Here is a 26,545-nt window from a genome sequence, read left to right as displayed (position 1 = left end):
TGGTGGAGTCAGTGTGGTTGAGCTCATGTCTAACTTGCATCCCTGCCACTATTGTATTCACAGTCCAGTTGACAAGTAGATGGGGAAAGAGGCTGATAGGTATCCACAGAATGTGTTATTCTATGCCCTTGATTATGAAAATCCTTCTGAGGCCATCCTTTAGTTAACACTCACATGGACACGAATATCCTGAAATCCTGTGCCCGTTCAGAGAGGTCTATCCACATAGCTCTTTACAGACCTCTTTGTCACCAATTTTCCAATCATATTCTTCCCAAGTCCCCAACCATCTAACCCATTAGTTACTACCTACGAACTGTTACAGACTTATACTTCTGGTCATTCTTCCTTAAAAGCAAAAAGAACAATCAGAAGCACTGATGGAAGTTCTGTCCACTTAGAGGATTTCCCTTCACTGCTGTCCTTTGGGGGCTGTCCCAGAAAGGGGCTATAGCATTACAGCTTTTGAGTGGTACTTCAATATCATGCAAAACCATCCATAAACCAGGCCTAAATTTTCTCTTCCTAAGTTAACTGGTCATAAGGATCTCCCCATGAGGCCACAGGCACAGAATAGGAGAGAGAGATATTGTAGCAGGAATGGGGACCATGGGTAATTAGGCCACTTTTTCATGTAACTTACTTGTGCCTTCTGGGTCTGTTCGAACCTGATCTGCATATACTAAACTTCCTTTTGATAACGGAATACTGTGCACACCCAGCTTTATGGCTTGGTGGTTAGACAACACCCAGTTCATGATGGGCAGCTCAGGTCACATGGTAACTTGGTGGTAACATGGTGAAGTGTTCAGTGTCTACTAAGCCAAAAGCTGCCTAACATTAGCAAGCCAAAAGCTGTTTCTCAAAGATACATAGTTATCTGCAGAGGATAGCAGGGTTTTGCTCCAAAATCCTGAGTATTTGCTATGATTTACCTACAGGGCCTGACAACGGCTCCAAACAGTATCCCTCTCTGTCAGTGACACTCAAACACCACTGGATCTGCTGTATCAAATGGCCCAAATGGCAGAGCAGTTTGCAGGGCAGCTTGTACCTGTTACAGAACCTTCTCGTGTTCTGGGCATTACTCAAAATTAGCAGATTTCCAGTCATTCGGTAAATGGGCCAGAGTAGCACACACAAAAGAGGAATATGCTGCCTCCAAAATCCACAGAGGCCTACCATGTGTTGGCTTCTTTCTGGTGGTAGGATGAGCCAGATGCAACAACTTCTCCTTCTTCACCTTAGAAGAGATATCACAACATGCTCCAGGCCACTAGACCCCTAGACATTTTACTAATGTAAAAGTCCCGGAATTTCAATGGGATTTATTTCCCATTCTCTGGCATGAAAATGTCTAACCACTATGTCTAGTGTAACTTATACCTCCTGCTCACCAGGTCCCATCACTATGTTTGCAAACTTTTAGTCTTTGTGATATTACATGTCAGTTATTTCTTTGAAAAACAAGCTGATTTTTAAAAGATTCAGTACCTCAGTTTGGTACTCTTGAACTAATAACAATTTTAAAGTCTGGGTGTCTTTACATCAATACCTTCATTAAACTGAGAGCTGGGTGGCACTGATGAACCAGAAATAAGCCCTGAAGAATGGCATACTTGTTGAGTAGAGGACATTTAGTAACTTGGGTGTCTCTGACTGGTTTAATTAGAAATAAGCTAAGTGGTTAGATAGCTAGAAATCATGACAAAAATTGTCATAATTATTGATAATAGAGACTCAATAAAGGTTAGTGAAATAATTATTTAGTTACAGATTTCAGTATGATTTGATTCACTAATAATTTTTTTAGACCTAGGAGCGGTACAATCTTAGTTCCTGTTGGATAGAACTAAATTTGGGGTCAAATTCTCAAACTATGCCTAAACACACAAAAGTTCTTAGAGAGAAAGAAGTCACTAGTTCTATTATGTGAACATCAGTTCTTAATATATTTAGCTGAAATTCTTGACGGCACCAGTGGCAAGCAGATGAAGGTTGACACTAACGTGTCTTAGATCCATCAGGCAAAGTGCTTATTGCTTGTGTAGATGACCCATGGAAAACAGACCCTAGTGGGAGCAGGAATGAAACCGTGAGTGTTCAGATGGAACAGGAATAAGAACTCCGCAGTCCTCTGTGCCTATCTATGGGTAGAGCTACCCTGATACCATTTCTGAGAACAGGAAAAAACAACAACAGCAACAACAAAACCACTGTTTGCAAAGATTAAAAAAAAAATTCTAGCCTATCTCAGGATTCCAAATTATGTCAGACAGTCCTGTCAGGCTATTCTTTCTTGGTTTGAACACCATTCTCTTGTGCCTGATACTAAGCTTGTTTCTTTTGCACCTTATTCTGTTCTCACTGGAGAGCACTAGACAGGGTTGACACAGTTCCTTCAGGATCACTGTCCTCCCCCTGGTTTCTCATTACCAGAATAAATCTTGGACAACAACTCAGACAGGTAACAGATTTACTCTGGAACTGTACTATTCTAGGTAGAAATACAGTAACAACAAAAATACAACCACTACATCAGTTTTGTAGAACCTTTCTATTAACTCGTGCACTAGACACTGGTGGAATAAATGGCAATCCAATTCTGAGATTCTAAGGGTCAGTGATTTAAATTTCCACCTGTATTTTGGATGTGATACCTCTCTGACTAGTAACCACTGGGTCTGTGTGATACAGGAGTAGCTGTCCTTTGTCCTTTCATGGTTGGGAATCACTTTTCCAAGGGTAATCTAAGTTCTGTAGTGACAGGTGTCTTAGAAATGCAGATATCTACCACACAACTCACTCTCCAAAGTCACTTCAAGGAGTCACAGGAGCTCCGTAACTAACATCAGGAAATCTTGCAAAAGTTACTATTAAACCACAAATATTGTGGCTAAATGTGGCCTTCTGGGCAAATATTGCTCCTTCTTGTTTGCTTGTTCTGGCATCACTAAGTCCAACAGTAGCTACAACTATCACATTTTTGTTTACTGCTTCTTAGCAACAAGGAGAAATGCTCTTCATTTCAAGAGGTTGTGTGAGTATGGGGAAATGGGCCTTAGAGTCTTAAAGATCTGGGTTTATTTAGTCACCTTTGCCATCTGCTAGTTTCTTGGGACCTCAATTTCCACATCTATAACATGAGGTGATTAAACTATATACCATCTAAGGTTCCTAATTCTAAAATTCTATGAACTGTTTCCGTAAAAAGCAAGGCAAGTTTAGAAAATATTCTAGTTCATAAAACTTGTAACTCTTTTCATAAATTATCTACTAATTATATTCATTATGTTTTCTCTACTCCTAGTTTGCTGCAAATGATGCTGGTTTTGTCACCACAATGTCTACTTAGCAAAATCAAGGACCTCTGGGACTTAGGAGAGGCAATAACATAATCTGAAAGTTGGTAAGAGAATCAAATCATTCTGTCTCTTTGTGTCAGGATCCATGTCCCTACTCCTAGGAATGACAATGCTTATGGAGAAGGAACCTAGAATTTACATCCCCAATCCCTATCACCTCTTGCCATCTCAGTCCTACTGTGTACAAAGCACTGAACTAGCCCTGACATATTATAGGAATTCCTGCGTTCATGACACCTGCTAATACTCAAAATTTAGGAGGAGAGTAAGTTGTTTTTCAAATTTCATAAAGTTTTCAAGATTCTGACCTCCTATGAGAAAAATTTGTGGAGTCTTAATAGGAGAAAAATCCCCGGTAGCAGCTAATGGGCCTGTCTCTACCTGATGATCCAAAAGGTTTAGTGGTAGTGTTGGTGGTCATGAAGGTAGTATGTGTGTATACTGGGGATGAGCGGAAGAAGATGTAAAATCTTCCGTTGAGGGCATGTAAAGCCCAGGGAGGTCTGGACTAAGGGGAATCCTTAGGCCAGTGACTTTCAAGTAACGGGCAATAGCCCATTTAGTGGACCCTCCAATCAATTTAGTGGGCTGTGACCAAGAATCCTCTAAAACTAAGAAGAAGAGAATAATGTGGAATACAAAATAGAGTGAGCTCTATTTCATGAAGCTTGTTTCTAGTTTATGTATGTGTGTTTATGTCTGTATACACAACTTTATACACACATATGTTCTGATATAAAACATATTTCTTGCTCTAGATCAAGTCAAAAATATCTGAGAAATGCTAATCAAGAAAAATTGCCACATTTCCCAGTAAGTTAGATATTTAGATGTTAAGAGTCAACAACCACTTGTCAATGTAAGCCACTGCGTATGTGGCACTCACTTTGGCTAAAGGAAGATTAGAAAGCGCTGCATGAAAGAACAAGCTGAAAGTTGCCAAAAGTCATTAAATAAGTTCCCTGACGTTGCCAAAGCCAGAGCTCATGTGCATACTGTTGAAATCTCCACTTTGGCTTTGATCATTTTGTTGCTCAACTACCAAAACTATCTTGGAGTTGAACAAAATCTCCCACTTCTTAATGAAAGAAGAAAGTTTGCTTTCTTAATGAAAGCAGGTTCTGTGCCTGCTGAGCTTGGTTTGGGGGCATAACTTGAAAACTGTAATTTGAGGCATAACTTTAAAAAAGTACTATACCAGGGCACCTGGGTGGCTCGGTCAGTTAAGTGTCCGGCTCTTGGTTTCAACTCAGGTCACAATCTCACGGTTCATGAGTTTGAGCCCCACATTGAGCTCCGAACTAACAGTACAGAGCCTGCTTGGAATTCTCTCTCACTCCCTCTCTCTCTGCCCCTCCCCAGCTCATGTACACTCTCTCACTCTCTCAAACAAATAAACTTTTTAAAAAGTTAAAAAAAATAAAATTAGAGTCCAAAGAACCATGAGATGAGGCATTCTCCTTTTTTCTGGGAGTTGCTAGAAACTAACCTATATCCTAATAATGTCACTGGACTCCATAGGTCTGCTGCAGGCCTCCGGGGTAAAAAAAAAAAAAAAAAAACAAAAAAAAACAAAAAAACAAAACAAAACAAAAAAAAAAACAAAAACCCAGACACATTCCAAAAGGAATCTTCCTTCCTCTAACATGATCCAGGAGGACTTTGTGGAGGTGGAGGCTTCAGCAGACCCTGAAAGACAGCTGTCAAGGTGGATGCGTGGTGTTTTAGTGAGATGTAGTGCTTCTAAATAATGCATTGAGCCCTGATTACATCTCAATTTTTTTAAGCCCATGCTTATGCTGTATCAGCCAGAAGACTGTAAGCTACAGGAGGACAATGTCCTCTGCTTCCGTGCATCCTTATGTGACCTACCTAATTGTGGTGGGAGCAAAGAGGCACCTAATAAATACTTCTGGCTGAGCTGTAGTTCTAGTTCACCCAAAGTGAGCACATTAATTGCCAAAAGCTTAAAACACAGAATCTTTCATGTAGGAGCAAAACTGGGTCCCTCAAATGTGCATTTTTCCTAGTAAGACGCCAGCTCTGACTCAGGACAAGTTATTTCAAGAAATATTTTCCAATAACTTGAATGAAGGAAGTTTTCTGAAAACTAATTGCAACATGCCATCCTCAATGATGCTCCCAACTTCTCAGTGGGAAACAAATCATGCTCCTGGTCTGTCTGCAATAGAGCCTGTACGAGGATGATAAGCTGAGTATTCTCTAATGGGACCCCAACAGCCCTGCCACTTGAAAGATTAATTCTACATTCTGGTGCTGCTGTGATGTTTTACTGATTTACTTATTTACTGTGGGAGTACCATTTAGAATTATCCTCAACCTTGCATAATTTACTCTTTCCTATTTTTTATCTAGATAAAACACTGTCAAATCCTGGAAGTATGAAGCATCCCATGCAAAACCTCTCCCAAGCACCACAATACAACTCTCCAGTGAGGATTCCTCTCCCAGTTATTAACCAGAAGATTTCAGCCATGGGGAGAAAGGAAAGGAGATGAGATCCCTCACACAACTCTGAAAATGGGCTTTTCTTCAGATTCTTGAGTTACTATCAGTGGCCACTCAATAGCGGTCAGATCACACAGCTGGAAAAGTGGCTGCTATATTATCAATCACTCGCAACACAGAAATAAGCCAGGTAAGAAAAGGCTATCAGGGGAATAGAGCTTCATCAAATAAGATGGATGTAGCAAGAGAATTAAGAACTTCAAAAGATACTGACTACATCTGGGCCCCAACTCTTACAAGGAAGAAAGAGAAGACATAGTTCCCAAAGGGGCTCATGTCAGTGATTTTTAGCCTCACTTTTCCTACAACTACCATGACAGATGATGGCTGTAGAGCACAAACTCCTCTGTATAACTCATTTGCCCTAGGAATCATGCATCTCTTCCTCTCACATTCAACAAAGCTTATTAAAATGTAGGTAAGTGTGGGGCACCTGGGTGGCTCAGCTGGTTAAGCGGCTGACTCTTGATTTTGGCTCAGGTCATGATCTCATGGTCGTGGAACTGAGCCCTGTGTGGGGCTCTGCACTGACAAACACAGAGCCTGCTTGGGATTCCCTCTCTCTGCCCCTCCTCTGCTGTGCTCTCTCTCTCTCAAACAAACAAACAAACAAACAAACATTAAGAGGTGCCTGGGTAGCTCAGTCATTGAACATCCAACTTTGGCTCAGGTTATGATCTTGCGGTTAGTGAGTTCAAGCCCCGCGTTGGCCTCTGTGCTGACAGCTCAGAGCCTGGAGGCTATTTCGGATTCTGTGTCTCCCTCTCTCTCTCTGCCCCTCCTCCACTCGCACTCAGTCTCTCTCTCTCTCTCTCTCTCTCTCTCTCTCAAGAATAAACATTAAAAAATGTAGGTAAGTGGGAATCATCTACACAGTGCTAATTCTGAGTACACTCTAATGTTTTTGAGAACTTAGATACCTCACTAATAATAAGAGTGCTTGGGAAATACACCATTGTATAAAGTTGCTGCCACAGAGGTAAAAAGCTGGAGGTTATATTCTGAGCATTTCCCAATTTCAGAACAAGTCCAAGGCCTTTTCTTCATATTCCATACACTTACCTTCTGGGCTGACTAAGCCTAAAGTTTCCCGATCAAACATATGAGATTCTTCTATCTAGTTAAATTATCCCAGTCAGAGACACTCCAATATGGGGGAATGCATGACCCAGTAGGGCATTTGTTATGTTATGATAAGAACTTAAACAGTAGGACTCAGGTTAGGTACAGGTACTGTTGAGTTGCTTTTGGTATCATTCTAATTCCAATAAGGAGAAAACGGCCAATGGAGTATTCAACTCAGGATTCTGCCCCTGACAGTTGCTCTGAGAAACATGTGTGAAACAGCAGACTGCCCTCCATGCTACTGTGCATGTTTTCCTTCTTGACCCTGATGTTATCTGTACGTCAGCTAATTTCATTTACATTCACTTCTCACATATGGCCCCAGGTGAAGATATATAATCTTCTCACTAAAAGATATCAATGAAAAAGTAAGGGAGATGAAAAAGATTAGCTGCTGTAGTTCCATTCAGGATTCTCCAGTTTCAAAGGATACGAAAATGGCATCTCAAAGAATTTCCACTTCTCCTATATCTGAAAAAATAAAGATCTGCTGAGAACTGCATTGCAGCTGTGAGATCTGGCTGGGTGCTTGGGCCAGCAGATTGAGACTGGCAAGCACAGCCTTATATATTCTGTAGGTCCTGGCTAATGCCCACTGCCCATCCTCCTCCCCATCAGTATCTATACAGGGCAATGCCAGACATCACTCTTGGGTAAAACAGACTGAGGCATCACATGAGGTACACTTCATCGCTTATATTTTGCTTGAATCTTATTTAAAATAGGAAAGAAAAATGAATTAGATGTATGCCAGAAAAATTAAATTTGCCCATATACCAGTGATCTTAGGTGCAAATTATTTGCTACCTCAACCAAACACTGGAAGTTTGATTTTTACCTCACTTCTGTGAAGGGCAACAGAAGAGAGAGTGTTGGAGAGAGATTATAGGTACCATTAGGTATTCTGCTCTTGTGTCTGATTTCAGGAAACACTTCGTCCCAGCCAAAGCAATGACTCATCCTCTGCTGCCAGTGTCACAATAGGAATTTGATTTGCTGCAGCAAACAGTGCAACACTCCTTAGAAAAGCTCTGCTCTAGCATTTGTGAAAGATTAATTAAATTAAGTGCAGAAAATGGAAAATTACTTTCACCATTTTACATTAGAGAGAGATGACCAAAACACCACTTGAAGGTACTAACAACTTTACTTCAAAAAACAAGCACGTTTCTGTATTTGTTTGCTTTTGGTCATTGCTGATTTGATTTTGGTTTTTTGGTATGTAATCAAATACTATGTTATAGGAAACAGATTCAGGGAGATTTGGGGGAGTGTGAGATTATGCTACACAGACATTCTAAAGAGACGGTGAAACCACCAGCAACTACATACCAATGATAACTGGCAGAGAGTTCTTTAATTTAAATTTACATTCTCCTTTACTCAACAGTTATTATTGCCTTTCCACGATAAAAAAGACTATAGAAAGTACTAAGATATCCCTAATGTAAGAGAGGAAGTGGTATGTTCCATGGGAAAGGGATGCTTATTTTGAGGAGAGAATTATCATTTCCAAGTGAGGAAGTCTTTCTGGTAGAAGGGTAAAATGGACTGGCCTTGAAGGATGAACAAAACAGCGAATGTTCAGAAATCAAAGGTTTTCTGAGTGATAAGCACAAAGAAATGAAGGTGAGAAAATGCAGCGAATCAGGGAGCAGTGAGCAGCTGAGACTGCCAGGAGTGGGGGAGACTTGAGAGCAGTGCCACCAGATGTGGGGACCAGATTGGTGGAAGGTCATGACACATATTAAACACATAGATATGTGGGAAATGTGCTCAGCCTTCATGAGCCGTGAGCAGGAGTTCAATTAAAAACTTTAACAATTAGAGCAGACAGGGCAGCTGCAGGGCTGGAACAGGGTCTTGGAGACCCACTTCTAGGCCAGGTGTTAACCCTTTAGTTACTGGACTGCAGGACAGTAACATGCAAACAGGATTGAATGGGATAGAATAGCTAGGGTATGGGGAAGGACAGCATTTGGGGTTTTAGAAGAAGTGATGATTCACAAATGAGTACAATGTATTTCAAAATTTTAGCAACCAATACAGCTATACCAATATATACTAGTTGAATACCAGTTCTGTCTAAGGGAGTAATAGTAATTTTCAAAAAGCAAAAAGCTAATAAAAGTTTTTGTTTTTCAGATCTGTAGAGTAGACCTCTACTTGGATGCCCCAAAGATACCTCAAACTCAGTAAGTCTAAAGCAAAAATCATCATATTCTTTCTTAAATGTGTAACGTCTTATGATTACTTCAGGAAATGGCACCATTAGCTATTCAGGTACTGATGTCAGAAATCTGGCAATCATTATCAGGTCTAGAACATCACTGCCAGCATCCTAGTTTGGGGGAACCATCACTGTGTGAATTTTGATAGGAGCCAGGGTGATCTCTCCCTTTCACATTCAATGTTTTTTGCCCTCAGAACCTTCTACAGTTTCCAGAACACATCAAATTCAAGGTGGTCCTGAATCTCAGGCACATTCCCATTTTCCCAGTGAGACTACCTTCCTGTCTCCAGCCAAAGAGTCTTGTAAGACTTCCTGGTCAATTTACATGCATAATATTTTAGGGATATAGTTGAAATATAGTCAAGTGTGTTCTTAAAATATATATTAATTTAATTGTGCATGTGTTTAATTAAATATGTTAATTTGAAAACACTATTATTCAACTTGGAAATTTTATAAATCAATAATATACAAACTTTTTGATAATTTCTTTGACAGACTCATTCATTATTTCATCCTCTCAGTCATTCAAAACATGTTAGTAATATGTTGGACTTAATGGAATAATCTCCATTTTCCTTAGTTTTTTCTCACTATTGCCCATCTTCTTGTTTTTTTAATTTTACTTTCCAGGGAATATCTACAGTTTCATCTTCCAACGCTCTTATTGAACTGTCTGCTTCTTAAATGATTAATTTCCAAGAGTTCATTCTTATTCTCTGAACGAACAGCATCCTACTCTATTTTCATGTAGGCCGTATCTTTCTCTTATCTCCCTGAGGTTTTAACTATGTTTTCTTTGAAGTTTTCTTTGGCTCCTTGCATTGCTTCTGATTCCTTTGAGTTCCCACTTCCTGTTTCTTCACTCTGGTTTCTGCCTTTCATGCTGGTTGCTTTAATCAAATGTCTAGTGATTCTTAGCTGTCCATTCATATTTAATAATGAAGCACTAAAAAGCTGTTTTGAATCTGGCATATGATATGAACTGGTAGACTTCACCATAGAGTATTTGGGCAAAAAGACAGGTTGGTCTTTTTCGTTGTTTTTAATACACAAAGTGTATTCGTTAGGTTACAGGCTAAGTTGCTACAACAAAGAGGTCCCCAAATACGGTGGCTCAAACAAGTCAGGAATTCATTTCTTCCTTTTTTTAACATTCCATAGTTGATGGGTAGTGCTAGACAATCTGCTGCTCTTTCTGTTCTTTCTATCTTGCTGCTCCACTGACCCTCAGAGTGTCTTCCTTGTCCACATGGCTGGGGCTGCCTCAGCAGCACATCCACATCCTATCCTTGGAAGAAGTTAGAGAAAGGGGAGGACAAGCAAATTTCTTTTAAGAGAGCTGAAGAAGCTGCTCACACTGTAAATAAGAATTTGGTTGGTTAGTAGTGGGGCGCCTGGGTGGCTCAGTCGGTTAAGCGTCTGACTTCAGGTCATGATCTCACAGCTCATGGGTTTGAGCTCTGCATCAGGCTCTGTGCTGACAGCTCAGAGCCTGTGGCCTGCTTCAGATTCTGTGTCTTCCTCTCTCTCTGCCTCTCCTCCGCTCACACTGTCTCCCTCTCAAAAAATAAAAAAAAAAAATAAGCCTTGAAAAAAAATTTAATAAAAAAAATATTTAAAAAAGAATTTAGTTAGTAGTCACACTCACTGCAAGAGAGCCTGGGAAATGTAGACTCTAGGTAGTCACGTTCCTTGTCAAAACTTGGGAGGGCTCTGTTAGTAAAAGGGGACTTTCAAATGTCCGTATCTCTAGGTTTTTCTCCAGGATAGTTCCTTTTCTCTAGGAGTGAATCCAGCAACCCCTTACCTGGCATATCCAGGCTACTGGTATTCACTGTCAAATGCATAAATTAGGGCTTCTCACTCCTACCTCCTCTGTGCCTGATATCTCAGAGTCTGGTGGTCTTCTGGTTGACTTCCTAGAGAATAAACTGATTTTATTTGGTGTATAGGAGGCCTGGTTACCTGTCTGTGTGGGACAGAAGTGGGGAACAACTGCTCCTTGGACAGACTTTCTCCTAAAAACCTTCCTCTTGGTCTCCCAACCCAGTCCTTGCCTCCTGTGATCTCTGATGTCTTTATTTCTGAGCTTTTCAGGGGTTCTCTGAATACCTGCATGGCAAGAACTTAGATTTCACTTTGATGTTCTCTTACCATTCCTCTGCTACTTTTTAGTCTTCATAAATTCTAGTTCAGGGTTATATACATCTACCTTCATCAAAGATGAAGTCTGAATTTTTGTTTCTTGTTCTCTTCATTATTTAGGGGATTTGAAAAAGGAGAAGGAAGTGAAAATGGCTTTACTACCTTGAAAATGGAAAATTTTTTTTCATCTGCATATGATGTTATCACTGGAAATTTTATCTCAAACCACAAATGTCCATTTGCTTAAAATAAGTTTTATTTTTCCATTCATCCTGTGGGTGTATATTTATGATCTCCACAAAGTAACCACTAATTGTATTTCATTTTCAAGTGATCTTTAAAAGGCTTATTTACAATGATATCCAAGACTTGCAGTTGTGAAGTCATTTCCCACCCTCTCCCATACTTACACAAAATCTATATTGAATTTCTTTTGTCAGATGACTTCTATAACCAGCAGTGACAGAGGTGATTCCAAGCTATTGTGTCTTTCCTAAACAAATGTTTGTGGTTCAAAACAGTGTAATTATAGGCTCCTGGGTGGCTCAGTCAGTTAAGCGTCCAGCGCTTGGTTTCTGTCAGGTCATGACCTCATGGTCCTAAGTTGAGGCCCTCCTCAGGCTCCATGCTGGGTGTGGAACCTGCCTAAGGGTCTCTCCTTCTCTTCCTATCCCTCCCTCGCTTGTTCTCTCTCTCTCTCTCTCTCTCTCTCTCTCTCTCTCTCTCAAAAAAGCATAATTTAAAATAGTGCCCTATAATATAAAAGGGTTTTTAATACCTGAATGTAAGGCAACTCTCTTTATTCTGAAAGAATTGTAGGAATAAAAGTTTACATGAAAACTTTATAATTTGGCATTAAAGAATTAAACTCTTTTCCTATTTTTGCTCATGTTATGCCATGTACACACTGTGTCCTCCTTCAGCTTCTTTCTCTGGCTAACTCACACTGATCCTTCAAGACTCCTTTCAATTGTCAGCTCCTACAAGAAGCCTTCCTTAACCACTTCCCAGAGCTCCCCCAAAGGCTGATCAGGTGCTGCACCTGTGTGTTTCCACAACACCCAGTGTTCCTTCTAAATAGCATTTATAATATTGTAATCACTGGTTTATTTGTCAGTCTCTCCCACTAAACTGTGAGTCCTGGAGGGCAAGGTTCATGTCTTATTTATCTTCACATTCCTAGCATCTATAAACCATGCCTGAACATAGCAGTTGCTAGTTATACATTCACTTACTGAATGAATAAGAGAGATGCTGATTTCCAACTGGAAATAAAAGTTCCTCAATGAAATCAAGGGCAAAGGAATCCAGAGAGATCATTTACCTTGGTTAGTTTTATTCACTCTTTCCCATAGTGACTCAATATTAACCGAGCCAAGCACAGAAAATGTCTTCTATAAGCCTCAATTAAATGAAACTTCAGAAATAAAAATTTACCTTGGAAAATTAAGCAATTGGATTGCTGGTTGGACAAAAAGATGCATAAATTTGTGCTTTGAGTATTTGTCTTAGTCAAAGCTCTTTGGTTCTAATGGAGAGAAAGTCATCCAGGTTAAAAATGAGGGTTAATGGACCCAGAAAACACAAAAACCCTATAATGAGCAGTCACATTGGAGAGAAAAGCCATAGAGGGTAGGAAAATTTTGTGAGCACTTTGGGCTATAGTCTGCCCTTTTCCATATGTCAACCAGATACATGGAAGAAAACAGCAACTACTCCAACGTGGACTTTGACTTGCAGGCTGAACAGCTGACTGGAAGATTTGAGCTCCTTTACTGCTTTCATCCACCGCAGCTGCCATGATGCAGGGCCATCCATCATGCTGACAGTGTGGCAGGCAGGATGTCTCCCAAGCCATGGTGGATATGCAGATGGACTTAATCACAGCTGCACTAATGGAACTCTTGGGGGCAACATATGAATAAGTTTCTGAGATGCAGACGCATAGGCTGAAGGAGTAGAAGACACAATATAAGAATCTTCTTTCTAAAGATCAGGCATGCAGCTGGCTAAATGGAAGAGCAACTCTATGATTGAGCCCATCCACCTACACCCTGCTGAAAATTATGGCTGGTCTCCAACCATGTCAATTTAATCATGACACCAAACTAGCAAAGGAAAGAGGCAAACAAAGCAAAATATAAAACACACACACTGAGCAAAACTGCAGTGATGGTTTTTGTGTAGTTAATTTATTCCTCCAGGGAATCTCTCTTGGGGGGTGCCCTATTTCCTCAACCTTGTTTGTGTTAGGTACTCCCTTCCCCAACTACCATGTGGTATGGCAGATCTTTGGCATATCTCTATCAGGGTATTTACTGTCCACACCCTTGTCAATCTTCACCACTTTCTGAGATTGGGAATCATGTCATTCATAGATCTTTTAGTTTAAAGAAGGGTATATATAATTAACAAATGAATATTATGCTGTATAGTTCTATATTCTTAGAACCTAGTATGTGCCCAGGTCATAGATGGATGAGTATATGGATAAATAATAAAAAATAAATGAAATTAATATATCTAGAATTAAAATTTAATCGCTTTTAAAAAGTTCTGTAGTAAGAGTTGAAGGGGAGCAAAATATGCCACCCCAAAATATGCCACTTTGAATTAAAGTTCCTTAAGAAATAGCCAGTGCAACAGTGACACTCTGACCATCCTTTGTCTCCCGGAGAGTACGAAATCTATCTCCCATCTGAAAGGTACCCTCCCTGTGACAGGTGGGTAGAAGACATCCTTATCACCAGAGATAGGGAATTCAAGGCCAAGGAACCTATATAAACAAACCTTGTTACTTCCTCCCTAATTTATTACCCCAAGCCCAAAATTCTTTGTGTTTTAATTCTTTAAAAATCTATTGTTTCTTTGTTTGAAAGGTATAAAAGCTGCCTGCTTTTGTTACTTCTTTGAATCTCTTATTTGTATAGGTTCCCATATGTACAAAATTAAATTTGTTTTTCTCTTGTTAAACTGCTTATGTCAATTTAATCATGAGACCAGCCAAAGAATGTAGAAGGGAGAAAGTTTTCTTCTCCTACAGAGTCATAGGTTTAAAAATTTCTCACAACTTTCATCTGATTTATTTCACATATAAACATCAACAGAGTTGATGTCCATCTGTCCTTTAAAAAGTGTTTTTATTCCAGAAGTCTGTAAGTTTTGAGGTAATTATAAGATAAAGACTTTTACTGTGGTCTGGTGTTCTTAACACATTAGGAGAGCAGGGCAGGGAGTGAGGGTGGGGGTCCAAGAGATCCTGAAGCTGAATGTTAACTGACTCTGATGGTGGCTGACTTTTTCTGCAGTGCTCTATTTCACCTGACAATATCCATGCTATTTGTAAATTTCTTTCTTTCTTTTTTCTTTTCTTTTTTTTTTAAGCTGTTAAGATGACCTGAATCTGCTTCAGGTTCAGTTCTGCTTAAATACATTTAGATGGCATTTAGGCCATTGCTCATTTTAGCTAAACTTGGGGGAAAGGGATGTGTTGATGGCTCTCTTTATCATTCTTTGATGAAAACAGAGAATAGACATTGGCATTTTACATTAAAGGTCAATTTCCACATCTGTAAACTAAGCATGATGACACCAATTCACAAGGCTGTGGTGAGGGATAAATGGGATGATGTCAGTTCACCACAGTGCCTGATACATAGTGGGTTCTCCATATATGTTTGTGGATCTGAACCAATTTAATTAAATAAGGGTGCTAGTCCAAAGATATTTTTATTTCTCTCTCATGGAATAAAGCAATTTTTCTGACAAAGAATTTCTTTCTCAGGGGACTGTAGCAGATAAAATAGGAAGTTCTGATACAAGCATAAGAATATAAAGTCTGAAAAACAAAGAACTTAGATATTCCCATTTTCATCTAAACTGCTCCAACCCCACTCAATTCTGTTCTGTTGAAAAACCCTAGGCCTTCATCATGCTATTTCTCCTCTGCTTCAGCAAGTGATGAGAAGTCAAAGAGGAGTCAGAGAAATGTTAGAAGGTGTCTTTCCCTTTCTTGCCTAATAGAGCATTGGACTAGAAAACCACATTTCACTCTAGATAGCTATGTGACCATACTGAAGTCAATTTGACATGTTAGGGCTGAAATGAGAAGAGGACACTAAGAAAACAGCTAACCACTCCACCATCCTATGAAATATAATGAATCAAGGACAGTACTGAAATGTGAAGAAGTCCAATAACTCCTACCTGAAAATATTTGTCAAATCCTTGCCTATCCACATCAGCACACCTGACCGAGACACTCTAACTTGTGGCTGGATGATTCTAACCTATTTACAGGTTTTAACAAGATAGGTCAGCTATGGTCCACAATCTTTACTATTAGCCCACCTGCTCTGGCCTTGCCTGCCTCTCCAACCTCATCTTTCCTTGTTCACTCTCCTGGGGTCACATTGGTTCCCTTTCAGCTCCTCAAACACACCACATTTCCTCCTTTCTTTGGGTCTGTGCTTCCTCAATGAAAACCCTTCCCCTAACTTTTGCCTAGATATCTCCTACTCATCTTTCACGTTTCAGCTGAAATGTCACTTCCTGATGGGTATTTAAATAGATCCCCTACTTTGTGCTTGCTCTCATGCCTTCTACACTTTTTCTTCACGACACTCACTGCAACTTGGGAGTTTTATATTTATTTGTTTGTTTAACGTCCATCGCTACCAGGAGAGAAAAGGCTCCATGATGGCAGAGAATCTGTTTTGAGCACCACTGTATATACAGGACCCAATGCGATGCTTGATTCATTTCTGAGCAAGTAGAAACAAAAATGCATTTGTTAATCATATACAATTTTGTTGGGGATACACTTTGAAGTACAACTGAAAACTTTTCTAAGGGAGAGTATATGGGTAGGGATCCTCTTTATGGAGAAAGGGTTCCTTATTATAAGACTACTACCAGAATGTTATTTTCAATCCACTACAGTTCCCAATGGCAAATTATGTTTAATCACTGCCAAATCTATCCAAAGTATTTAGTATCTATTCAAAGTGCTGAATTACCTGACATAAGCTTTGCTTGAGTTTACAGAACTTTGAACTTGGGGTTCTTTGTGACTCAGTTTCCTTATCAGTAAAAAGAGGAGTATGAACTAATTGCTCCCTAAGACTCTAATTCAAAATTTCAAATCCTAGGCTAAATTATTATTTCTGCAAAAGATGTAAACCAGCAGCTCAAACACAAACACACACATACATACAAACTTCAGTAGTAACCAAAAAAGTAAATTTAAAAAATGAGACACTTCTTTGCAGGTCAGATTGGCAAAGATGGAAAAAAAATATCCTTGTTTAGCAGTTTCAAGAAAAAATAATTTTCATTACTGTACAATATGTGGAATGCCTATTTAGCAATATGTATCAGAAGTCTGAAAAAGTATGATGCAGATTATATTTTTCAAAGACAGCCACACCAATAGAGTCCATAATCCCATCTGATCTTCCTACGACATGATGTTGATGCTACTCCATTGAGAGTAGGTGTCTATGTGCCCTGGAGAGGCCTGTACAATAGAAGTGATGGTGCATGGTTTCCAAGGCTAAGTTAGAAACGGTGACAGTGCTTCCACGGGGCTTCCCTAAGCTGCATGGAAGAAGTCTAGTTACCCTGAAATCAACATGCTAGAGAGATACCACATACAAATGGAGAATGGTGCTTAAGGAGTCCTAGCTGTGCTAGCTCCACTATTTGACTCTTCCCAGACCAAGCACCACACATGTGAGTAAAAGAGCCTTTGAAGATTCCAGCCTCCCACCCTTGAGCCAACCCAGCCCATGTCAAGCAGAACAGAAATAAGCTATCCTTAGTGGGCCCTGCTCAGTTTGCTGATTCAAGAGTAAAATAAATGTTGTTAGAAGTACTAAGCTTTGGGGTAGTTGGTTACATAGCAATTGATAACTAGAAAGTTATATATACTCTTGGGTTAAAAGATATCTATATCCCTACATATAGATAAAGATGTAGACAGATGAAAGACAGATAGATAGATAGATAGATATGTATATAGAGATGTATAAATATGTATAGATATAGATATCTTTTAACTTAGCAATTTGAGTTCTAGATATTTGTGCCAAGAAAATATTTAGAAAATATACAAAAATAGCTAGAACATTATTAATTAAGCAAATGTTTTGAAACCATCTAAAATGTTTAGCAACTGATTAAATATTTTATATTCACACAATCACTAGGCAGCAACACAAAAAGTGATGCATTCGTGATAGTAAATCATGCATCAAAAAATGTAATTAATCCAATTCCCTGCACCCAAGGTCCATTTTCTTGTAATTTTTATAGGACCTATGTGCAAATAAATCGACCTTAGGTGTAAAAATGAGGTTAAGCATATACATCACTGGTTCATGTCTAGCTCTCCTTAAATGTTTTATTTATGCAAAGATATTAAAGCATATTAGTTGTTTTTCTTTTTAACAAAAATTATACTCTACAAATTATTTAAATTATAAACTCTGCAATTTGCTTTTTGATCTCATAATTATTGCAGATATCTATATATCATATCATATCTCTCCATGTCATAGATCTGTATTTAACTCATTGTTTCTAATAGCTTACCATAACTTATTCAAACTTTTCTCCCACTGATGAACATTCAGGTTGTACTAGATTTTTCTTTTATATCACTACAAGCAATGATAAAATAAATATTTTGGTTTAAATATCTTCAGGCACTGATGCTTCTATTTTTATAACATAAACTCTCAAGAATGGGTTTGCTGGGTTTTTAATATACATTGTTAGATTACTTTCCAAAAGGAACACAGCAATTCATATTTCCACCAGCAATTTCCCTGCACCCTTACAAGCAACACATTCTCTCTCTCACGGGTGGAAAACTGTCTCAATGTTATATACTTTTTCATATATTTAGGATATAAATCACTTGTCATATGTTACAATTATTTTTTCTATTTGCCATTAAACTTTTCTCATGGCATATTTTGCAGCATTACAGTTTTAAATTTTGTACGTCAAATCTATTAATCTTTTCCTTTATGGCTGCCTAGACCTTTGTCTTAAAACCTCAACACCCTGTCAATGATTAGCATTTGTGGGTGTGGGCGTGGTTGAAGACACTAATCTGGACAGGACTATTCTTTCTATACTGAGCACTTGAAGTACAAACATAAATTACTCCTTTGCTGCCATTGTCCAGAGAGACTGTATATTTGTTCAATTGTGAGTTCTAGACAAGTGGTCTGATACCTTTGTTCAAAATAAGCAATTCCATTCCTCAAAGAACTGAGCTTTTCTGATGGACATGTGAGTTGGTATACAATGAGTCTGTAGCACTACAAAACATGCTAATCTATTTCTTGTTCCTTTAAGGAAATAAAAGTAACCTTCAAAATAATCTTTCTATAGGCATCTCACAAAATGCAAGTTTCTAAGTTCTATAATATTTCATTGTTACTAAAGAGAAACTTTTGGGTTATGCAAATCCAGGCGGCTCAGGCTTTAGATATCTCATCTGTCTTTGATGAAAGCCTTGACTTGACAAATACCCAAGATTTATTGCTTTATGGCATCTGGTTAGATATGAATTAATAAGAGCTTTTACAGTTTCTTCTCCCATTCCCATTGTATTTTTTCAAGCACACAAGCTTGCATTTTTATCTACCAATGAAAATAGGATGAGGCATTTTAATTATTTCAAAATCTACAGTTTAAAAAGTCAACTTTATTATAAGTATACAAATGTGAATAAATTGCTGAAAACATGCCCTTAACTAGATAGGACTCTACCCTATGAACAAGATCAGAGGGTAGAGCAGAGGGCATTATGCAACTAATTCCTTATGTAGTGCTTGGGAGGAAATCAGAGGACTCCATTGGCTTTAATATTATCACTCTAATTTCTAAGTCTGTATTTTTATATCCTTTATCTTCCACCTAAGTTCTGTCTACCAAAACTTTTCTACTTCATATGTATTTATGACTCATATCTATGACTTAGTCATATATATATATATATATTATATGTCATATATGATTATGTCATGAAAGCAAATCAATCAACATCCTTACACAGGGATTTCCCAGTTTCTGTCAATGGCACAATTACAACTTTAAACCTTATAGTCACCTTTGCCCCTACCTTTTCTTCACCGTATCAAACCCTATTGATTTTTAAATCATTTATTCATTCAAAACATTTATTACACATATACTATATATTTTTCATTGTGGTAAAATACACATAAAATTTACTATTTTAAGCATGCCTAAGTATACAGTTCAGTGGCATTAAGTACATTCACAATGTTGTACAACCATCACCACCATCCAGTTTCAATGCCTTTCATCATCTCAAATTGAAATTCTGTACCCATTAAACAATAACTCCCCATTCCTACCTCCCCTGATGGCCCTGGCAACCACCATTCTACTTTATATGAATCTGACCACTCTAGGTCTAATAAATAGCGTTACTAAATTTTTTGCATATTCTTAAGTATTTCCTTATGAGATATAGTGTTTATTCAATAAAAGTTCTTTAGCAAATCAATCATTGGAGGATCAATTTTACAGCTGCCTGGATGTAAAGTATGAAAAACTAAATTTCTGGGTCAAAGAACAGCCAGATTTTAACACATTTTTACACACCAGCAAATTTTACTCCAGAAAGATGCCACTGTTAAGAGAGATCATATTTATCTCTACTGTATCATTAGTTTTGCATACAAACCAGCTGCTGATTTGTAGCTGCTTCTTCTAGCTCTTTTTGTACCAAATTTGTATAGCACACAATTTGTATAGCAATACAATGATTTGTATTGAACAATTTGCACTTTATCATCTTAATGTGTGATATGGTTATATATATTGCTGTTGTCATTTGTGTAGCTTATGTGGAGGTTTGCCAGGGCTTCCTATGAGATCCCACTGTTGATTTTATAATCCCAGCATGCTATTATTCACTAACGTTTTTTCAAGGTATGTATGAAGGATATTTTTCTTTTTTCTTTTTTCCTCCCTTATTTTCCTATATATTTTAAAGTCTATTTTAAGTTAACTGATACAGGGACCATACTAATGACACATTAGCAAAGTAAAGGCAGATGATATAATCTAGTTACTTATAATTAGTGGATGATCTGATTCAAGAAATAAAAGATTATAGGGGCACCCAGTGGCTTAGTCAGCTAGGCGTCCAACTTCGGCTCAGGTCATGATCTTGCAGTTCATGGGTTCAAGCCCTGCGTCAGGCTCTGTGCTGACAGTTCAGGGCCTGGAGCCTGCTTCGGATTCTGTGTCTCCCTCTCTCTCTCTCTGCCCCTCCCCCACTCATGCTCTGTCTCTCTTTCTCTCTCTTAAAAATAAATTTAAGGGTGGCGCAGTTGGTTAAGCGTCCGACTTCAGCCAGGTCACGATCTCGCGGTCCGGGAGTTCGAGCCCCGCGTCAGGCTCTGGGCTGATGGCTCAGAGCCTGGAGCCTGTTTCCGATTCTGTGTCTCCCTCTCTCTCTGCCCCTCCCCCGTTCATGCTCTGTCTCTCTCTGTCCCAAAAATAAATAAACGTTAAAAAAAAAAATTAAAAAAAAAATAAATTTAAAAAAAGTTTTTAAAGAAATAAAAGATTATAAAAGGAGAAAGTAGAGTGCTGCTCTCTGATAGGATTCCAATTGCAGTTCTTACACCATTATTTTTAATGCAATTTAGAGCATATTTCTTTAACTGCAGTTATCTTCTATATAAAAAGTATGCAAACTCAGAAGGAGGGCATCACCTTGGCAGATCATAAATAAAATACCAGAATGTCCACCAGGAGCCCAGTACAGTGCCCCCATTCACAGATCTTCCTTATATGGAGTATTCATCCTATGCACTCAACAAGTACTTGAGTACCCAGTAGGTGCTAAGTACATAACAATGTTCTAGAAATTTGGTCCAAGATGGTGGTGTAGGAACATTCTGAACTCATCTCTACCCATGGATACACGGATTCTATGCTACATATATAGCAATTCCTCCTGAAGAAGAACCGAAGGTTGATTAAACAGTTTCTGCACAACAAAAGGCAGAGGGACCACAAAGAAAAGGACAGGAGAGATGGAGACATGGTAATAGCAGGAACTCCACCCCCACCCCACAACCCACAATAGGTAGGATATCACTGAGAAGCCAAGCACAGATTCACCTGACCTAGGACACAGGAAAAACAAAACAAAACAAAACAAAACAAAAACGAACAAAAAAAACCAGTGGTTTAAAGGGAAACTAAACTATAATCTTTTTTAATGTTTATTTTTGAGACAGAGACAGAGCATGAGTGAGGAAGGGGCAGAGAGAGAGAGGGAGACACAGAATCTGAAACAGGCTCCAGGCTCTAAGCTGCCAGCACACAGTCCAGTGTGGGGTTCAAACTTGGGAATGGAAAGATCATGACCTAGGCCAAAGTTGGTCACTTAACCAACTGAGCCACCCAGATGCCCCAGAAACTAAACTATAAATGAAGCAAAATCCAGTTACAAACCCTAGAGCATCTACCAAACAGTAGAGAAACTACTGGAATTCTCACTCTCTCTACAGCCAAAGGAACTGGTGAGCACTCCTGTTTCTGTACCCTCTCCTCCGTTATAACACAGAGGCAGCGGAATTAGATGCCCTAGTCAATCTAATAGGGCCACCACAGTGAGCCCTGGGATCCTAGCCCAGTTCCAGCTGTCCCCACAAGGCAGCTCTGGCCTGTACCCACCTTAGTTGTCCCTCCAGGGAGTCCCCTGCACAGATTATCTCAGCCCACACTGACTCCAGCTCCAGCTGTCCTACAAGGGTGGCCTGAATATGGGGCACACCAGGACCTCTCAGCCCTGTCTACTCCAGCTCTACTCAGCCAGCCAAAGCTGTCAGGCACATGCAATCTACACAGGACACATTCCTACACAACCTCACTCATTCAAGACTGGGAGAGGCAGCTATTCCACCTAATTCGTGGGGGGGGGGGGGGGAACAGAAAGAAAAAAAATGAAGAAACAGAGGAATATGTTCCAATGAAAGAACAAACTTCAGGAAAAAAAAAAAACACAACTAAACAAAAGAGAGATAGGCAATCTAGCTGACAGAGCTCAAAGTAATGGTCATAAAGATGTTCACCAGCCTTGAGAGAGGAGTGGATGAACTCAGTGAGAGTTTCAACAGAGTTAGAATATATTAAAAAGAACTAATCAGAGATGAACAATACAATAGATGAAATGAAAAACATATTAGAGTAAATCAACAGCAGATCATCAGATGCAGAAGAAAGAATTAGAGAAATGGAAAGCAGACTGGTGGAAAGTACCCAAGCTTAATAGCAAAAAGGAAAACTAAAATTTAATGAGGATAAGAAATCTCTGGGACAACATCAAGAGTAGGAACATACACATTACAGGGGTCCCAGAAGGAGAAAAGAGAGAAAAAGAGGCAGAAAACTTACTTGAAAAAATAATAGCTGAAAACTTCCTTAACCTATGGAAGGAAACATACATCTGGGTCCAAGCACAGACAGCACCAAATAAGATGAATACAAGGAGACCCACACCAAGACACAATAATTAAATGTCAAAAGTTGAAAATGAAGAGAGAATCTTAAAAGCAACAAGAGAAAAGCAAGAGAGAAGCATTGTTACATACGAGAGGAAATCCCGTTAAGACTAACAGCTGATTTTTTCAAAAGACACTTTCCAGGACAGATGGAGTGGCACAATATAGTCTAAGTGCTAAAAAGAATAAAAAAGCCTACAACCAAAAATACTCTACTCAGCAAGGTTATCATTAAGAATTGAAAGATAAATAGAGTTTCCAGGACAAAAAATAAAGTTAAAGGAGTTCATCACCAGTAAACCAGCCTTACAAAAAATGTTAAAGGAGCTTCTTTAAGCAAAAAAGTAAAGGCTATAGCTAGAAGTAAAAGAATTATGAACTTATCAAAATTATGAAAAGGAGGCGCCTGGGTGGTTCAGTTGGTTAAGCATCCTACTCTTGATTTTGGCTCAGGTCATGATCTCACAGTTCTTGAGATGGAGTCCCACGTCAGGCTGCACATTGACAGTGCAAGACTTGCTTGGGATTCTCTCTCCCTCGTTCTCTTCCCATCCCCCACATTCTATCTTCTCAAAATAAATGAGTAAATTTAAGAGAAAATGATGAAAGGAAAAACATTTCACTGATAAAACCAAACATACAGTGTAAAAGCAGATCAATCACTTACAAAGCTAGTATGAAGGTTAGAAACAAGTAGTAAAATCAATTATATTTACAAACAATAGTTAAGAGATACAAAAAATTTTGGAATGTAAATTATGTTATACACATAAAACACTGAGGGAGGAGTAAAAATGTACTGCTTTTAGAATGTGTTCGAACTTAAGTGGCCATCAGCTTAATATAGACCATTACATACATTGGATGCTACATATAAACCCCATGGTAATCACAAACCAAAATCTTGTAATAAATACACAAAGCGTAAAGAGAAAGGGATTAAAACATAGCACTAAAACTCATCAAAACACAAGGGAAGAGAAGAATAAAGGAGAGAATAACTACCAAAAAACCCAGAAAACCATTAACAAAACAGCAATAAGTCAGTAATTTAAGTGTAAATGGACTAAATGACCCAATCAAAAGACACAGAGTGACTGAATGGATAAAAAACAAGACCCATCTATATACTGCCTACAAGAGATTCAATTCAGACATAAAGACACATAGACATTGAAAATGAAGGGATATAAAAACATTTTACATGCAAATGGAAGCTAAAAAAAAAAAAAAAAAACCAGGGTAGCAACACTTGTATCAGAAAAAATAGACTTGAAAACAAAGGCTGCCACAAGAGACAAAGAATGGCTTTATATAATGAAAAAGGGATCAATCCAACAATTTTATGTATGTATGAACCCAACATGAAAGCACCTAAATGAAGCAATATTAGGGGTGCTTGGGTGGCTCAGTCGGTTAAACTTCCGACTTTGGCTCAGGTCATGATCTCATGGTCTGTGAGTTCAAGCCCCACATTGGGCTCTGTGTTGACAGCTCAGAGCCTGGAGCCTGCTTTGGATTCTGTGTCTCCCTCTCTCTCTGCCCTTTCCCCACTCACACTCTGTCTCTCTCTCTCTCTCTCACTCTAAACATTAAAAAGTTTTTAAAAAAATAAATGAATATTAACAGACACAAAGGGAGAAATTGACAACAATACAATACAATACTAGTAGGGGACTTTAACATCCACTTATATCAATGGCTAGATCCACCCAGGTAGAAAATAAATGAGAAAACTGGCTTTGAAAACACATTAGACATAGATTTAACAGACATATATATAGAATATTCTATCCAAAAACAGAATACAGATTCTTTTCAAGTACACATGAAATGTTCTCTGAGAGAGATCACAAGTTATGCCATAAAGCAAGAATCAATAAATTTGAGAAGACTGAAATCATATCAAGCATCTCTTCTAAACACAAGGTTATGAAACTAGAATGAATTACAAAGGAAAAAAAAACTGGAAAAAACACAAAAACATGGCTAAAAAACATGCTATTAAACAATTAAGGGTCAATGCAGAAATCAAAGAGGATATAAAAAAATACATGGAGATAAGTGAAAATGAAAACACAACAGTTCAATCTTTGGGATGCAGCAAAAGCCATTCTAAGAGTGAAGTTTATAGTGTTACAGGCCTACCTCAAGAAACAACAAACAAATCTCAAACAATCTAACCCCACACCTAAAGGAACAAGAAAAAGACAAACAAAACCCAAAGTGAGTAAAAGGAAATAAATCACAAAGATAAGAGAGGAAATAAATGAAATAGAGACTAATAAAACAATAGAATAGATCAATATAAGCAGGAGCTGGTTCTTTAAAAAGATCAACAAAATTGATAAACTTTTAACTGCTCATCAAAAAAAAAAAGAGGGGGCAGGGAGAGAGAGGATGCAAATAAATAAAATCAGAAAGAAAGAGACTACAACTGACACCACAGAAATAGAAAAGATTACAAAGAGGCTATTATGAAAAATTATATGCCAACAAAATGAACAACTTAGAAGAAATGGACAAACTCCTAGAAACATCCAAAACTGAATCAGGAAGAAATATAAAATATGGAAAGACCAATTATTAGTAATGAAATTGAATCAATAATCAAAAAACTCCCAACAAACAAAAGTCCAGAACTAGATGGCTTCACAAGTGAATGAAATGAAACATTTAAAGAAAAATTAATACCTATTATTCTCAAACTATTTTAAAAAATAGTAGAGAAAGGAATGCTTTCAAATTCATCTCTGAGGCCCATATTACCCTGACACCAAAACCAAAGGTACTACAGAAAAAGAAAATTATAGCCCAATTTCCCTGGATAAACATAGATGCAAAAATCTTCAACAAAATATTAGCAAACCAAATTAAGCAATATATTACAAGGATCATTCACGACAACAAACTGGGATTTATTCCAGGGATGCAAGGATGGTTCAATATCTATAAGTCAATGAAAGTGATATATACCACGTTAACAAAATGATGGATAAAAATCACATAATCATCTCAATAGATGCACATAAAGCATTTGACAAACTGAAACACTCATTCATGATAAAAACTCTCAGCAAAATGGTCTTAGAACATATTGCAACATAAGAAAGACTTTATATGAAAAACCTACAGCTATTCACAGTAAAAAGCTAAATGCTTTTCCTCTAAGATCAGGAACAAGACAAAGATGTCTACTATTGCCACTATCATTCAGTGAGGTACTAGAAGTCTTAGCAATAGTGATTAGACAAGATAAAAAAAAAAAGGGCATCCAAATTAGAAAGGAATAAATAAAACTGTCACTATTTGCAAATGATGTGATACTATATATAGAAAACCCTAGAGACTCCATCAAAAAACTACTAGAACAAATAAATAAATTCAGTAAACATGATAAAAAAATCAATATACAGAAATCTGTCACATTTCTATACAACAAAAAATAACAGAATAACTAAATAGCAGAAAGGGAAATTAAAAAAAAAACACTCTCATTTGTAATTGCATCAAATAGAATAAAATGCCTAGGAATAAATTTAACCAAGGAGGTAAAAGATCTGTACTCTGAAAACTATAAG

General features: G+C 38.1%; 1 protein-coding gene across 9 annotated transcripts in view; it reads right to left on the bottom strand.

Annotated features, from left to right (window-relative positions):
• The window catches only part of CRACD (capping protein inhibiting regulator of actin dynamics), a 271,856-nt gene that overhangs the window by 73,670 nt on the left and 171,641 nt on the right, over positions 1–26,545 (bottom strand). The window contains exon 1 of one of the 9 annotated variants that reach the window (XM_047090896.1): positions 17,995–18,016. The exons of the other annotated variants lie outside the window; for them this stretch is intronic. The gene's annotated coding sequence lies outside the window, so the exon portion shown is untranslated. Of the gene's footprint in view, positions 1–17,994; positions 18,017–26,545 lie in introns of those variants that run through there. 9 annotated transcript variants of the gene reach the window in all.

Source organism: Lynx rufus, unplaced genomic scaffold (assembly GCF_022079265.1).
Source record: "Lynx rufus isolate CCGP_SWC_20201006 ecotype Redwood Valley unplaced genomic scaffold, mLynRuf1.p SCAF_3, whole genome shotgun sequence".
Lineage (NCBI taxonomy): Eukaryota > Metazoa > Chordata > Mammalia > Carnivora > Felidae > Lynx > Lynx rufus.
This window is presented reverse-complemented; position numbering and strand designations above follow the sequence as displayed.